Genomic DNA, 6,000 nt, shown 5'->3' with positions numbered 1-6,000 from the left:
GTTAACATGATAGAGGTTTGGGGACACCCTGGTGGCCCCAAATGCTGAAGAGGACCTGCATCCACCAGAGCTCCCCGAGGCTGACAGCGGGAGAATGAATGGTACCGCCCCGTGGGGAAGAGTTGGGAGATGTCATCTAAATGGGAACCTACACTCTTGCCAGGGATCCAGACAACCTCTCCCAAATCTTCACCAAGTGACATGGGGACTCTCCTCCACACAATAAGTGGCTTGTCCTTGTGTTTCTATATTTAGAGCAGCTTTCTGTCACTGTCACCAGGCCTGACAGCAACCCTACCGTCACCTGGTGAGTGTGTGAGAGGTGTTCACAGAAGCCATGTGTGCGGGTCCATCATGAAAGGAGCTCCTGGGGACACAGCCAACCCGCGATGACCCTGGAATATGTGGAGCCAGGAGAGTGGAGCAGACCTGAGCCCCTGCTGTGGGAGGGGAACCCGCGAACTGAGCACTGCATCTTGTCCTCGTGGGCCACTAGGGCTCTCTGGAAACCTGACTTCCCTCGAAGGCCACATCACAGTGAGAGGCAGACTAATGTGGAAGTGCCAATGTGTGCCACAGGAAGTCCCCAAATGGCCCCAGTACTCACCCAGCAGGCAGCACTCTTGGGAGAGAAGCCCCTCAGCTCTGGTTGAGGACACTGCCCCTGCTCTGTTCTCCTGAGGACACACCGTGGCCCCTGTTCTAGAGGGTCACTGACCTGGTGTCTGCACTGGACACTGGGACAGCTCTGTGCCCTATTGAACCCCTCCCTCATGCTACCAAGGCAGGTGGCCGACTCTCCAGCACCTGAAGCTCTTGGGCAGGCAGCTGAGGCCTGAGCTCCTGCGTGGGCCGCCCCAGGTGGGGACCAGGTGGCAGCCTCTTGTGGCCTCACCAGCAGTGCAGGGAGCGCCTGGTGGTTTGCAGAGTGTCTGGCTTGCTGGTGCCCCTCTGCCTTTCTTGTGCTCAGACGTGGCTCTACAGAGTCCCTCCTGCAGGTCTGACCACTCCACGGAATGAGACGAGTATGGCCCCAGGTCCAAGAAGGAGTTGGCCAGCTCCTGGTGTGACCAGTACACACAGAACAGCACCTCGGGGTGGGAGGACCCAGGACCCTGCCAGTGTCTCGGACTCCCAGTGTCCCCAGGGTCCTGGTCCCATCCTGAGTGTTCCAGGGAAGCACCCAAGACGGGGCAGGACCTGGTCTCCTCTCTCCTCATCCCCTCTCTGGCAGGCTTCTGGGTCTCTGGCTATGGGGTTTCCCTCCTCAGCACAGAGCAGATGGACTGCAGTGGTGAGCGGGTCTGAGGTTCCTCTTCTGAGAACCGCCCAGGCCTCAGCCCCTCCCCAGCTTCCATGGGTCCTGCAGCTTCCCCTCTACAGGCTCTTTCTGCTCTGCTCAGTCCCAGGAGCCCAGGATTCTCTGCCTCCAGATGCTGAGGCTGCTGCTGCTGTCCCTGCTGTGGGCAGTGGAGGGGACCTGTGCAGAGGGGCCAAGGAGTGTGCACCGTGATGACCCTCGGCTTCCCCTGGGGTGCTCCCCTAAGGATCCAGAATACAGCGTTTATGTGCTCAAGTCCATCATGATGCAGGAGGGTCTGTGTGTCCTGGTGCCCTGCAGCTTCTCATACCGCGGCTCAGAGACTGGCTCTGTCTTTGTCTCCTGGTTCCGTGCAGGGACCAATATAGCATATGGCTCTGCGGTGGCCACCACCAACTCTACTCGGAAAGTGCAGTAGGAGACCCAGGGCAGCTTCCTCCTCCTCAGGGACCCAGGAACCAACAACTGCTCCCTGAGCATCAGAGACACCAAGTGCAGTGACAGTGGCTCCTACTTTGTACAGTTGGAGAAAGGAAGGTTTAGGTGGATTTATTATAACAACAAGGTCTCAGTGAAGGTGACAGGTGAGGTTCCAATTACAGGGCAGCCTTAGGGAGGTCACAGTACAGGCCTGGGTGGGACCCTGCCCTGGGGGAGCTGGGGTCAAGCATTAGGGACTTAGGGAGCAGCTGGATCAGAACCCGAGCTTATCTCAGGGCCCCATCTCCCACCCTCCCTCCTGACCCTGCCTGTCCCCCTCTGCTCACCAGCCCTGACCTACACCCCTGACATCCTAATCCCTGGGACCCTGGAGTCTTCCCGTCCCAACAACCTGACCTGCTCTGTGACCTGGGCCTGTGATCAGGGGATGCCTCCCACCTTCTCCTGAGTAGGGCCCTCTGTGTCCTCCCTGGGCCCCAACATCATCCACTCCTCGGTGCTCACCCTCACCCCACGGTCCCAGGACCATGGCACCAACCTCACCTGTCAGGTGAAGTTCCCTGCAGCTGGTGTGGCCACAGAGAGAACCATCCAGCTCAATGTCACCTGTGAGTAATGGGCCAGGACACCTTGGTCTCAAGGCATGTGAGGGTCAGGGAAGGAGGCTTGGGGTTCCAAGGCTGAGGACAATTTGTGTCCATGTCCTGGGGACCTAGTTGAGTCAGGGACCTTGGAGGGCACAGGCCCTGTCCCTTTGTGTGTCTGTGGTTACTGGGTGGGTGTGGGGAGTGCTGCCTCATCTTCAATCCAACTAAAAGGGGAAACAAACCACCCTTCTGTCCATATGCTGCAGAGAACTCTGCAGTCAGTGTCTCTCCAGGGGCTGCCCAGGCAGTGGGGGGCCTAGCTAGGGCTTGGGGAAAAGGGCCTCTTCAGTTCAGGGCAGAGCTGGGTCCCCTTCTTGCTGAACTAACCTGGTCACAGAGCCCCTTGTTGGGTAATCCAGTGACCACTCCCCACCCTCAGCCTCACGACTGCCTTGAGCACCTGTCCCCACCCTCCTGGGCTCCCTGGGACTCTAGCACCTGCCCCTCAGGGACAGGGTGACATTCTCACATCAGAACTGGGCTTCCCAGGCCCCCTCCCAGCCTCCTCCTGGACCCGCCTCCAGCCTCCTCTTGTTATTCCCTAACAGCCTTGATCTAAGTGTTTGTGGGAGGAGGCACAGTCCAGAGCACATGCAGAACACGCACAGCAGTCGGTCCCCAGAGCCTAGGTCCCTCCCAGAAGTGGCCAGTGTCCATGCAGGCTGCAGCAAACATTTGAATGTCCACCTGAGGACTGAGAAGTCACTGCATGTCAACTGCATTCAGGGTCCTCATTCTCTGTGAGGAAGGTGTCCCAATGCAAGTATGGACCCTGTTATGTGGGGTCTTCCACCAACTGACCGTCCTGGCTCTGAGTCCATCCAGCCCACAGGAGTGGGCAGTGGATGGTCCTGAGCCTCTGTCCACAGCTGGGTGTGCACTCAGTGAGCTCAGCTCCTGAACACTGAGGCATCTGGGTCCCAAGCTCTTCTCAGACTGGGGAATGACCTCAAAGGATGTATTACTCTGAGCAAAGGTTTCCTGTTCCCAACACCTCTGTAGCCTGACAGTGCAGGAGGGCCTGTGTGTCCATGTGCCCTGCCAATTCTCCTACCCCTGGAACAGCTGAACTAACTGGTACCCAGTTCATGGCTACTGGTTCCAGCATCAGGACAAGAGCACTGATGCTCCAGTGGCCACAAATGACTCTGACCGGAAAGTGCGGGAGGAGACCCAGGGCCGGTTCCACCTCCTTGGGGACCCAAGAACCGACAACTGCTCCCTGAGCATCAGAGACGCCAGGAAGATGGACGCGGGGTTCTACTACTTTTGGGTGGAGAGAGGACACTTGAAATTCAATTATATATATGACAGTGTCTCAGTTCAAGTGACAGGTAAGGCACCAGGTCAAAGCAGCCTCAGGGAGGTCACAGGGCAGGGCTGGGTGGGACCCTGCCCTGGGGGAGCTGGGGTCAAGCATTAGGGGCTCAGGGAGCAGCTGGGTCAGAGCCTGAGCTTCTCTCAGGGCCCCACCTCCCACCCTCCCTCCTGACCCTGCCTTTCCCCCTCTGCTCACCAGCCCTGACCCATACCCCTGACATCCTCATCCCTGGGACCCTCGAGTCTGGCCATCCCAGAAACCTGACCTGCTCTGTGCCCTGGGCCTGTGAGCAGGGGGCGCCGCCCATCTTCTCTTGGGTAGGGCCCTCTGTGTCCTCCCTGGGCCCCTACATCATCCACTCCTCGGTGCTCACCCTCACTCTGCGGCCCCAGGACCATGGCACCAACCTCACCTGCCAGGTGACCCTGCCTGGGGCCCATGTGACCAGGACAAAGACCGTCCACCTGAACATCTCATGTGAGAGCTGGGCTGGGAAACTGGGTCTCTGATGGGGCTGGTCCCTGAGGGAGCAGGGAGAGGGGTCAGACCCTGGACTCTGGGTGCTGGGTCCTGAAATCATGTGGGGGCTGGGCCAGGAGGATGCAGCCTCCATCCCTCTCCACCATGAGGCTCCTGGGACAGAGAGCTGATGTCCCCCAGCCTCCCACTGACAGGCCTGCATGTCTCCCTGCCCCAGACTCTCCACAGAACCTGACTGTAACTGTGTCCCGAGGAGCTGGCCCAGGTAGGGTGGGGCCTCGCTGGGGCTGGGGGGCAGGGCCTCTTCAGCTCAGGGCAGGGTTGGGTGCCCTCACCTTCGTTACAGAGCCCCTTATTGGGAAACCCACTGACTTCTCCCCAGTGAAGCCTCACGTCTGCCTTGAGCTCCTGTCCCCAGCCTCCCAGGATCCCTGGACTCTAGCACCTGCCCCTCACCCCACAGGGACAGGGTGACACTCTCACAGCAGAACTGGGCTTCCCAGGCCCTCTCCCAGCCTCCTCCTGGAACTGCCTACAGCCTCCTCTTCTTATTCCCCAACAGCTTTGATCTAAGTGCTTGTGGGAGGAGGCACAGTCCAGGGCACACGCAGAACATGCACAGCAGTCTGTCCCCAGTAGCACTCAGGGTCCTTGTTCTTGGTGGTGAGGGTGTCCCACTGCCCAGATGGACCCCGTTCTGTGGGTGTCCTCTACCAACCAGCACTGAGTCCATTCAGCCCACAGGAGTGTGCAGTGGATGGTCCTGAGCCTATGTCCACAGCTGGGTGTGCACGTCAGTGAGCTCAGCTCCTGAGCACAAAATACAGCTCTGCCACATGTTCTGGTTCAAGAGCTTGAGTCAATATAGCTGAAGGAGGTACAGGAAAATGCATCTGTCACAGGAACATCAACTTGGCCATATTCCTGGGCCCATGTCAAGGGTGTGTTTTCCTGTGCTTCATTCAGTCCTTGAGTGTGTGTGTGTCCCCTCTATGGACTCCAGTGTTCTCTTTCCTCTTTTCCCCACCACGACCTTGCTGTACCTCCCTGGTCCCCTCAGCACCTTTGTTTCTTCCTAAGCCTGGCCTCCCTGATGTCTGTCCATCCTGATGCTGGTCATGCCGGTTTATCATCTCCCCTGCTCACTGGATCTGCCTTAGCTCCCACCATCTGTCCCCGTAACAGTGTCCAGCAAGAGCCCACTTCCTCTATGGCTTGAATTTCTGTGTGTTTCCTCCATGGACAGTGACAGAGGAACAGGGGACCCTGGAAGAGAGGGCCTCCCAGGGCTGTGCTGTGGACTCTCCCCCAGAGCCATCCTCCCTCCTCTGCAGACCCCCACACCCTCAGGGCCAGGCTGCTGGGATCCGAGCCTTGGCTGGCGCAGACCCCGCTCCCGACACGCAGCTCTGCCCCCTCCTGCCTCTGCACCTCTGGTCATCTCCAGTCCTCGGTGTTGCCTGGCCTAAGACTCCCAGAATGCAACAGTCCTCAAGCAGCCTGAGGCTGGGGGATTCCCACCAACCCTGTAGTCCAGGCTTCCACTAGGCCTGAGGCTCCAAGGGCACTACTGGGCATCTCCTCTGTGCCTGCGCCAGGGTGTGAGGACTGTGGTATGGATGAGGCAGAGGGCTGTTGTTGGTGGATCACCTGGAGGGGAAATGGCTTTGTCCTGATTTCCTGGTTTTGTGGTCACTATAGGCTACAGGAATTATAGAACATATGATTTGCACCCTTTGAGGTGGGTGATAAAGCAGCCTAATTTTTTCTTAAGATGGGGAGTCATCACA

At 58.6% G+C, this 6,000-nt stretch overlaps 2 pseudogenes; both read left to right on the top strand.

The window, feature by feature from the left end:
* Positions 1-1,433: 1,433 nt before the first annotated feature.
* Positions 1,434-2,378, top strand: LOC143385925 (myeloid cell surface antigen CD33-like; annotated as a pseudogene).
* A 622-nt stretch (positions 2,379-3,000) lies between these two features.
* The window catches only part of LOC143385924 (sialic acid-binding Ig-like lectin 12), a 28,002-nt pseudogene continuing 25,002 nt past the window's right edge, over positions 3,001-6,000 (top strand).

This window comes from Callospermophilus lateralis (assembly GCF_048772815.1).
Source record: "Callospermophilus lateralis isolate mCalLat2 chromosome 11 unlocalized genomic scaffold, mCalLat2.hap1 SUPER_11_unloc_1, whole genome shotgun sequence".
Classification (NCBI taxonomy): Eukaryota; Metazoa; Chordata; class Mammalia; order Rodentia; family Sciuridae; genus Callospermophilus; species Callospermophilus lateralis.
Note: the sequence above shows the minus strand (reverse complement) of the source record. Positions and strands in the feature narration are given on the sequence as shown.